This window comes from Podarcis bocagei, assembly GCF_964188305.1.
Source record: "Podarcis bocagei genome assembly, chromosome: 13".
Classification (NCBI taxonomy): Eukaryota; Metazoa; Chordata; class Lepidosauria; order Squamata; family Lacertidae; genus Podarcis; species Podarcis bocagei.
Window position 1 is genome coordinate 27,788,609 of NC_138138.1, and position 10,702 is coordinate 27,799,310.

Here is a 10,702-nt window from a genome sequence, read left to right on the forward strand (position 1 = left end):
GGACAGACATAGTGCTTTGTTTCCAATGGGTACATGCCCCATAGCTTCCTGCTGAAATCCTGTAACTTTTTATACTTGCAGATATTCTGTGGGGCTTTTCCTTCAGCTTTAGTGCAGGAGTCGCCCTCTAGATGGCAATAAGGTGGTACCATTGGGGAATCATTGCAAAGCAACCAATAAAGCAGAATGATTAGTGTGGATGGTCCATTATAAATCCACCATGAATGCTCTGTTGTTGCATCAGTGACATGTTTCAGTATATAACCACCAAAAAAAACCCCACCAGTCTGGAGTGGCCACAGAGCCTTCTTGGAGTGGCCCCATACATGCAAAACTCCCTCCCAGGGGACATTTGTGTGGCTCCCATCCTTATCAGCCTTCAAACAGGCCTTGAAACCCCTTTAGTTTCACTCTTGCTTTCTATGAAAGGAGATGTGCCAAAAACTATGTTGCTTAAATTGTTGCAGTCTCGGCTTTAAATGGTTTTGAATTGTTTTACTGGACTTGACATGCTGGACTGTAGAGAGAGCTTTAGACTATTGCTTTAGTTTTATCATCTTAATTAATTGATCTTTATCTGTAGTTCATGTTCTAAATTTGTACATAATCTGCCTTGGGAGGACTTTGGTCTGGAAAGGCAACATGAAACTAACAAACAAGCAAACAGGACTGCCAACCTTTTTCCCCCTTTTCTTTTAACCTGGCCCTATTTCAGCAGCTTCTTGGGAGAAAAGCAATGGCAAACTAGACAGCATCTTAAAAAGCAGAAACATCACCTTGCCAACAAAGGTCCGTATAGTTAAAGCCATGATTTTCCCAGTAGTGATGTTTGGAAGTGAAAGCTGGACCATAAAGAAGGCTGATCGCTGAAGAATTGATGCTTTTGAATTATGATGCTGGAGGAGACTCTTGAGAGTCCCATGAACTGCAAGAAGATCAAACCTATCCATTCTGAAGGAAATCAGCCCTGAGTGCTCACTGGAAGGACAGATCCTGAAGCTGAGGCTCCAATACTTTGGCCCCCTCATGAGAAGAGACGACTCCCTGGAAAAGACCCTGATGTTGGGAAAGGTGGAGGGCACAAGGAGAAGGGGATGACAGAGGACAAGATGGTTGGACAGTGTTCTTGAAGTTACGAACATGAGTTTGACCGAACTGTGGGAGGCAGTGGAAGACAGGAGTGCCTGGTGTGCTGTGGTCCATGGGGTCACGAAGAGTCTGACACGACTAAACGACTAAACAACAACAACAACAAATTTCAGCAGCTGTTAAACTTGCAGGTGTCAGGAGGTGATCATGCCCATTTCTGCCTATGCTGGGAGTTGCCAACCTTTTCTGAACCTGTGGCACACTTGCAAAGTTTTGTGGACACTGCCCATGCATCCTAACCTAGCACCCCCCCTCTGTTCTCTTGACTCCCAGCTAAATGAATCTTTCAAGCCTTGGTTCAGTGGGGCATGGGGAATCCTTTGGGTGCCAGGGAAGATTCTTCTGGTGTTGGCAACCTCTGGCCTGTGTGATGAAAAGCTGCACCTGTTGATTTCTCTTGAGCATCCCAAGTGATTGGGGAAATCCAGTCAGATGGGCGGGATACAAATATCATCATCATCATCCCCAGGTAGATTGAATAAGCAATTGAATAAAGAACCCTGTTCAAAGCAGCATTGGAAACCATTTCGAAGCAATACCCACCCTCAGAAGACCCTGCCACAACAGCTGAGTTAGCGGCCAAAGGCCTGCTTGAACAAAAAGAGTGCAGTGGTACCTCGGGTTAAGAACTTAATTCGTTCCGGAGGTCCATTCTTAACCTGAAACTGTTCTTAACCTGAGGCACCACTTTAGTTAATGGGCCCTCCCGCTGCCACCGTACTGCCGCTGCATGTTTTCTGTTCTCATCCTGAAGCAAAGTTCTTAACTGGAGGTACCATTTCTGGGTTAGTGGAGTCTGTAACCTGAAGCGTCTGTAACCTGAAGCGTCTGTAACCCGAGGTACCACAGTATTTGCCTGCCAAGGAAGGGAGAGCAGAAAAGGGTTCAGCCTAGCCTCCCATGAAAGGGAGTTCCACAATTTGGGGGCAACCACTAAGAAGGCCCTCTGTCGTGGCCTCACCAAATGTGCCTGTGATGATGGTGGGGACTGAGAGAAAGGCCTCCTCAGAAGATTTCAAAGACCCTTGGCCTGACACAACATAAGGCAGGTTTCTCGGTTGTGGCGTTCTTCTTAGTCCTCGCTTGCCTCATTTAGCCAATCTTTCACCACCTTGGTCTTGAATGGCTTCCAATACCCGCTGGTAATTTATTTGGGGTTTTTTCCCTGTCCGCACCTCACAGTGTCGTGCCTCAGAAAACTCTGCCTTTCATTTGCTGGAATTCACGCAGGGAGAATACCAAACCCCGCTATGTTTTGGAGAGAAGCAGCTGAGGAATCCTGGGGCCTTCCTAGAAATGAGAAGAGCCCCACCCCACCCCACCCCACCCCCACCTGCTACTATTCCAGCTGCTCTCTGACATTTCATTCCCCTTTCCCTACAGGGGGAAAAATGTCCTTCCAAACAGTGCCGCCAAGGCCGCCACTGGCTCCATGGCTCAGACTGGTTTTGAGTGAAACACAGGAGCCTGTTGAAGCGATTTGCTGAGGGCATGCAGAGACCATTGTTCTCTCTTTACGGGAATCTGCAGTCTTCTCTGTGGGGCTAACTAATGAGATGGGGTGGTTACTGGGCTGGTGGATCATGCCAGGAAGGCATTAAGCTGGTGTGGGTGGGAATTTCATACTGAGAGGGATTAGGAAAGGAGATGGGGTGGAATCCTCCTCAGTCCCTAACCTCTCACCAGCTACCTTTTTTCTCCAGTATCCTTAAAAAAGAAAGAAAAAGAGTCCAGCCAAGAAAAAAAAAGCAAGGGGGGGAGTTAAAGGATGGGGCAAGGGTTCAATAGACCCTTTCCTTCACTGACCTGGGCTACATACACATTATTATTATTATTATTATTATTATTATTATTATTATTATTATTATTATTATTATTACAATGGCACCTCAGGTTACAGACGCTTCAGGTTACAGACTCCGCTAACCCAGAAATAGTACCTTGGGTTAAGAACTTTGGTTCAGGATCAGAACAGAAATCATGCAGCTGCGGTGCAGCGGCAGCAGGAGTCCCCATTAGCTAAAGTGGTACCTCAGGTTAAGAACAGTTTCAGGTTAAGAACGGACCTCCAGAATGAATTAAGTTCTTAACCCGAGATACCACATCATCATTATTATTATTATTATTATTATTATTATTACTATTACTACTACTACTACTACTACTACTACTACTACATTTATATACCACCTTTAACCTCATGGGAGCTCAAGGCAGGGTATGTGGTTCTCCTCCTCCCCATTTCATGCTCACAACCCTGTGAGGAAGGTTAGGCTAAGAGATGGTGACTGGCCCAAGATCACCCAGTGAGCTTCATGGCTAAGTGGGGATTCGAACCCCAGTCTCCCAGGTTCAACACACTAACCATTATGCCCCACTGGCTCTCACTATATATTCTGAACACATCCCACACATCCCTCCCCAATAATCACGGGAACCGTAGTTTGCCCCTTACAGCTACAGTTCCCAGAACCCCCTAGCAAACTACAGTTTCCATGATTTTTTTGGGGGGGGGGCGGGTAAATGTAAGGTGTCATGAAATCTCACCACTTGCTTCATTGTAGTGAGACCTAGGATGGGACATGCACAGGATAAGGTACAGCCATGATGATTTGAGAAAAAGGAAATGTGATTTAGGTTTGTTTGTTTGCTTGCTTGTTTGCTTGTTTTAATTAACTAATGTGGTTAATTTAGGCTACATGTTCATGGAAGTTTGTTGAAAGTCTGTAAGTGCTTCTAATAACTTAATGGAATGTCTGTTTATAGGAAATAGGTACTTGGGTCTGATTTCCTCCTTCAGGTACATTTAATTACAGTTCACCTTGTTTTTTTAGGCTGCTTGTGGACTTCCAGGCCTTCCAGTTGCTGAGTTTCAGGCCTTGAACACTCACCAAGTGCTTTGGTGTGAAAAATAGCCAGTTGTGAATGGGAAGTGTGTGGATTTATGAAAGAGTAGTAAAATGCTCGTGTAATTTCTTTAACCTATGGCCCAGCTTCTGGAAGCAGCAACCACTCTGCTTGTCGTCAGAAGCTTTTGTAGGAACTCGGCAGCTGCAGCAATTTCAAGGCAGGACAGCCAAGATCCACAAAGGACTCATGGCAACAGGTCAGAGCATGTCCTGACCCCTAAGCACTCCTATGTGGGCTTGCACTGCCCTGTGACCAACACAAAAGGGTTCCACTTACTGCCTGCCACTGTGTCATAGCCTTGTCCCCACTTCCATGTGTTCCTAACTTCGGGAGAAACTAGGAAGATTTCCCCCACTCCTGCCCCTACTCATGTTGAATACTGTAGTTGTTGTTTTGTTTTTTTAATTGCTCACCACAAGCATTAAATGCCACTGCAGCCTTCCCTGGCTGCAAATAGCAACCTCAGATAGGCAATTGTTGTTGTTGTTGTTGTTGTTGTTGTTGTTGTTGTTGTTGTTGTTGTTGTTGTAAGTAAGGATTAGGACAGGGAGAGGAGGAGTTAAACTCCCTACTGTTCAGGCTTCCCCTCTGCCACTAATTACATGACAAAAGATATGCACAGTTAATTGCATTCATGTAGTTAACCTCATTATCTACTTTAGGCTAGGAATGATGCTAGAAGGGTTTGCTTCTAATGTTGTATTGCTCCTTTTTTTTGGTGGGGCGAGCACTGGCGGAGGAACAGGGGTGTGGGGACACCCCCAGGATGCGTGCCAGCCACGCCCCCTCCACCCCACCTGCCGGCTCCACCACTGGGGGGGAGGTGTGTGTGTGAGAGAGAGAGAGAGAAAGAGAGAGAGAGCGCTTTGAATATGGTTAATATAGTTTGTAAGACAACAGGAAATGACTATCCCCCTGGCGCTGTTTTTTTTAGTACATTCATCACAGATATTTCTAAGGGTGCAAAAAAAAAAAAGGGGGGGGAAATTACAAACATTTGAACATGAATCATTCCTGGAGTCTCGTCAAACATCATCGCAGATTTTATTCCCCCCCCCTAAAAATTCTATTAATGTAACACACGCAAACACACCCCATACATTTTAAGCACACGGCTTCCCTCAAAGAATCCTGGGAGTTATAGCATAGCCCTCATGGAACTACACTTCCCAGTACCCTTAACAAACTACCATTCTCAGGATTCTTTTGCAGGGAAGACATTTGCTTTGAATATATGTTGTGTATACAGCCGGAGTCTCACTGAGTTTTATGGGACTTTCTCCCAAGCAAGTATCACTATGATTACCTGCATTAATCTTATCTCGGGTTGATAAGAGATCTCTTTGTCTCACAATAAAAGTCTTGGTGTGATTACTTCACTGTGTATCCAGTCCAGAGCTTGCTATTCGATGGCTGTTTTATCATCATGCGAAAGGCTGGGCTGGATGAATCCCAATTAAGATTGCCAGAAGAAATATCAACAACCTCAGATATGCAGATGACACAACCTTGATGGCAGAAAGTGAGGAGGAATTAAAGAACCTTTTAATGAGGGTGAAAGAGGAGAGTGCAAAATATGGTCTGAAGCTCAACATCAAAAAAACGAAGATCATGGCCACTGGGCCCATCACCTCCTGGCAAATAGAAGGGGGAGAAATGGAGGCAGTGAGAGATTTTACTCTATTGGGCTCCATGATCACTGCAGATGGTGACAGCAGCCACGAAATTAAAAGATGCCTGCTTCTTGGGAGAAAAGCAATGACAAACCTAGACAGCATCTTAAAAAGCAGAGACATCACCTTGCCAACAAAGGTCCGTATAGTTAAAGATATGGTTTTCCCAGTAGTGATGTATGGAAGTGAGAGCTGGACCATAAAGAAGGCTGATTGCCGAAGAATTGATGCTTTTGAATTATGGTGCTGGAGGAGACTCTTGAGAGTCCCATGGACTGCAAGAAGATCAAACCTATCCATTCTGAAGGAAATCAGCCCTGAGTGCTCACTGGAAGGACAGATCATGAAGCTGAGGCGTCAATACTTTGGCCACCTCATGAGAAGAGAAGACTCCCTGGAAAAGACCCTGATGTTGGGAAAGATGGAGGGCACAAGGGAAGGGGACGACAGAGGACGAGATGGTTGGACAGTGTTCTTGAAGCTACGAACATGAGTTTGACCAAGCTGCAGGAGGCAGTGGAAGACAGGAGTGCCTGGTGTGCTGTGGTCCATGGGGTCACGAAGAGTCGGACACGACAGAACAACAACAAGTGAACATTGGCATTAGACTCCCATCTAAAACAACTCCCTGGAAAGTTGTGAGCAGTGTTGTCCCTTTCTATCTTGCAAGCCGTTTGCACCTCCAGCCTAAATCAAGGGTTGGATGGCTGACCTTTCATATGGACACGCTTGTTTGCTGCATGTTTTTGTATTGGACCCCAAGGAAAGTGTGAAAGGGCCTCACATGGAGGCAGACCCCCCTGGGATTACGCCAAGTCTGCTGCGTGTGTTTGATGGCATCTGTCTCTTCTTCCTCCTCCTCCTTCTCCTCCCGCTTGAGAATATTGGTGCAAATGCTGCATCAAATGCCATGTCTTCAGACGACTGTGTGTCGCGTGTGAATTAAAGGTTCCTTTTCCAAAGCTCGGCGGAGTAATTCGCCGGGCGATGCCGGTTTTAGTCGATAGGTGGCGTTGCCCCCTACCAATTTTCTGCTGGACCGGGGCGCCAAGGGGATGCTGCTTATAGCGCCGGCCTGGTTCTCGAGCCCTGGGCTGACGTCATCTCCCAGTGCAGAGAGGGTCCCTCTCTCTCGCAGAGATTTCCTCGCAGCTGCAGTTGGCAGTGCTGGAGCCCGCGAGCTGCCAGATTGTTAGATGTGCGTCTGCCTTGAGATCCCGAGGAGCTCCAGCCGAGGACGTGTCACGCAACCGGGAGCCAAACCGGCCGCGCCATTTAATTGCTCTGATCGCCTTTTCAAAGCGCCCTTGATGTATTGCTCGCCGCATGCGCTTGACCCCCCCGGGTTTGGCTGCAGATCTCCAACCCAGTCCTCTGAGATCTCGGGCAGCGAAGTGGGGGATGGGGGGAGGTATCTTACCTGGCCGAGATGCAGCGATGCCACGCTCCAAAATACATATAAAATTTTTGTGGGGACGCGGGGGAAGGTTGAAATTCCCCTTAATAAAATTCGAAAGACCTCTCCCTTGACTCGCCCTCCTTCCTTCCCCACCTTTAAATATAGTAGCTGAGGAGAGATCTAACAGGTAAGAGAGACCTCCCCTTGGCCCCAGGTAACTCAGGAACTTAATGTAAGGGGTGGGGAGATCGTCCCCCCTATGCTTTTTTTGCACGCCAACTGGGAAATGTGAGTTAGAAAAGGGGGTGGGAGGGATGATCTAGCTTGTTCTCGTTTTCAGAAAAGAAAAAAAAAATGGGACCGGGGAGCCAACATGCTGGCAAGCAAATATCTGGTATTGATAAATCGGGGTGGGGGGGAGCGGGCAGGGATGCCCCCTTCCCCAGTACTGCAAGGGACCATATTGCACCCATCCCATCTTGCTGACTAATCTCTTCCTTTGGTTTATTTTGGGAGGCTGGTCCAAGAGGGCAAATGGGGGCACTCGCACCACCAGGCTCGACCTTCCCCACGCCAGCCCCTTTCTGTCTGTCTGCCTACCTCCTTCCTTGCAACCAGACCAGCGGGGGGGGGGCGGGGGAAGAACACTGGCTGTGAGCTCCCTCCCCCCCCCCACCCCCGTCTCCGTGTTGCCCCTTGCAGAGCTCGGCAGGGCGGGGGCTGGGGCGATCCAAATCCGGAGTCCCGTCCCTCCGGCTCCACCTGCCAGTCCCCAGACCCACCTGCGTCTTGGGACCCCTGCAGTGGGGCCAAGGAGACAAGTTAGGGGTTGGTGGAGGGCTGGGGGAATGTCGCAGGAGGAAGGATGGTGGTGGGCGTGCGGGGGAGGGGGGAGATGGAGCAGAGCTTTGCAGCCGTCTATCATGGCATGGAGATCCAGGGGTGTGTGTGTGTGCCCGGATGCTGCCAGGCGGTTCGCGGGAGGGGGGGCTTCTCAAGGATTTTTTCACTCAGGAGATATATCTCCACAACACACACACACGCATCTATTTTGTATCCGCTCTCCTGCCTGAATGAGCAGAATCCCTTCTCTGCGCTGACATCCAATTTAGCAGTATCCCTGCTGGCTCAGCACGTGAGGGGGAAACCGAATGCCGGAGCTATTTTCAACCTCCATAAATATTCATCTCCTTCAGGCAGCCAGGCTTTTCTCCTACCCACCCCCTCCGTGGAGGAAACCAGGCGGCGGTGGAGGAGGAAACTGGAGGGGGATGCCGGGATTTCTGCTCCCACTTGCTCTCCAAAGAAGTCTGCTGAGCTATGCTCCTCGCTGTGACATCTCCAGCTGCTCCTTCGAGGAAGGAGGGAGGAGACGCGGTGATGAAGCTACAGAAGCTTTCCTCCGTTTCCTCTCCTCTTTCAGCTGATGCCTCTCTGTGGTCTTTCAGGCGGTTAAACACCTCGGGAACAACAGGAGCTGCCTAATGTTAGGCGTGCGTTCAGCAGACCCACTGAAATCCGCAGGCCTGCTGCTGCTCCAAGTATGGCTGTGTTCGGATGCTAGACCTTATTGTATCACAGTATCAAGCATGTGTGTATCTGTTGAGTTCAGAGGGGCTTAGATTACAATTCTGTATCCTCTCACCTGGTGTATGGGGTGTTAGGGGAGGGTACCTCTGGTGGGGGACACGTGTTCTTTTTGGGCAGGTATAGGCAAACATGGCCCGCCAGATGTTTTGGGACTACAACTCCCATCATCCCTGGCTAACAGGACCAGTGGTCAGGGATGATGATCTGGAGGGCCGAGTTTGCCTATGCCTGCTTTTGGGGGTACTTGGTGCGCAGGATCACCTGAAACCAGAGAAAGCAGGCCTTCAGAACTGCTCTTTCTCAACTCATAGGCAGATACGTCGATGCATATTTAAAATCTTCATTAGCACTCGTACCATGGCTCCAACGGCTCCCTATCTCTGTGGTGCATCCTCCAAAATGTTTAACAAGCATTTCGGGGGTGGGGCGCGGAAGAGTGCAAAGAGGCAGAGTTTGGGCAAAGCCACCTAGGGGGGAAAATACACACACACAACGGTAAGCAAAGCCGCCTGTAGGTTCCTCCGAGGGCCTTGTTTTGCAGAGCACCCAGTGAAGGGATCTGGGAGGAAATAGAGGTTGCATAAACTTCCCCAAGGCCGCTCGATGGGGTGTGGGAGTGTGGGGAAGGATCTGTGGCAGAAATGGTGGTGGAGAAGAGAGCCTCCCCCACCCCCACTCCCGGATCTCGCCGGCTGCCCTGCGCCATGCCAGACTTTGGCTTACCCTAACAAAAAGCAACGCGCTTTTGCTAGTAGTCCTTAAGGGCTATAAAGGCTCTTTGCAGTCTTTGCAGTGACATTGCAGATTTCTCCCAGGCTGAGTGGCACCTCTCGCCTTACAGCCAAGGCCTTGTGCTCCCCTCTGCTCCCCTCTCCCAGCGCCCCTCCCCAAAACAGCCCCCTACCCCGGGAGGTCAACGCTGTTCCAGCAGCAGCTGCTTTGTTGTCTGGGTCAATAGGCGTTTCTATATTTAGCAAGAGCTGCTTCGGCGACATTGACTATTTATAAACCTCCCTGCCCGCCTCCCACGCGCTCCCACCCGGCCTGAATGCAGAATGAGGGTGTGAGGGGGGGGCTCCACTCCTGGGCGGCGGGGGGGGGGAGGAGAAGGTGTGCGGCACAAATCCTACCGCACTGCAGCCTCGCTTGGCAGGGGCGGGGGGGGGGAGAGGGGAAAGGGGTGGGTTGTGGGGATGTGGAGTGGCGGGGGGGGGGGGAGGCTGATTTATCTGTGGGCAGCTGCCAGAGGGCTTCCCAGGCTTGGTAATGAAGGCGGTCATCGAGGAAAACGGACTGCTTTTTGTTTTTGTTTGAAGCTAACTGTAATTAAACGGGAAAGCGATGCAAAGCTCAGGGTCTGTCTGAGGAAGGCGGACCAGGAGAGAGAGAGAGAGAAAGAGGATTGCCTTTGCAGGGAGGGAAACCCAAGCCTGTCAGAAGAAAGTGGATGGGAAATCGAAGAGGCTGATGGATGCGTGCCTGTGCAGCCGGGAGACCTTTTTAAGCAGAGCTGTTTGAGAGAGAGAGAAATGCAGGATTAAATACTTGGGGGTTTGGGATGCCATGCACAGCTGGAGGAAAGGGCCAGAGATATCAGGCATTAGCAGACACAGATGGTTCCAGTGAAATGTCTCATTTATTGCATTCCTAGCCCACCTATCTCCCCCCCCCCCAAGGAGCTCAAGGTGATGCAGATGGCTGTTCCTCCTCATTTAATCCCTGCAACAGGTTCGGCTGAGAAGCAGTGGCCGGCCCAAGGTCACCCAGTGAGTTTCGTCATGGCCAAGTGGGGGATTTGAACCCTGATCTCCCAAGTTCTCATCTGGAACACGTGTCTTAGTTTGGTCCCTTCAGTTGCATTAGAAAAAATAAATAAGTTCGCTTGATCTCCAAGAGGTCTTGGCTGTACTGGATTAGGAACCAGTGCCTGTGAGAAAAGGCTGGGGGAGCTGGGAAGTTGCCTCCTCTTGTCATTCCGTTG

At 49.5% G+C, this 10,702-nt stretch overlaps 1 long non-coding RNA gene across 1 annotated transcript in view; it reads left to right on the forward strand.

Moving 5' to 3' along the window:
• LOC308572554 overlaps window positions 1–4,781 on the forward strand; it is a 79,163-nt gene extending 74,382 nt beyond the window's left edge. The window contains exons 4-5 of the long non-coding RNA XR_014001801.1: window positions 3,984–4,556; window positions 4,596–4,781. This is a non-coding gene — a long non-coding RNA (uncharacterized lncRNA). The remainder of the gene's footprint in view (window positions 1–3,983; window positions 4,557–4,595) is intronic.
• The last annotated feature ends 5,921 nt before the right edge of the window (window positions 4,782–10,702 follow it).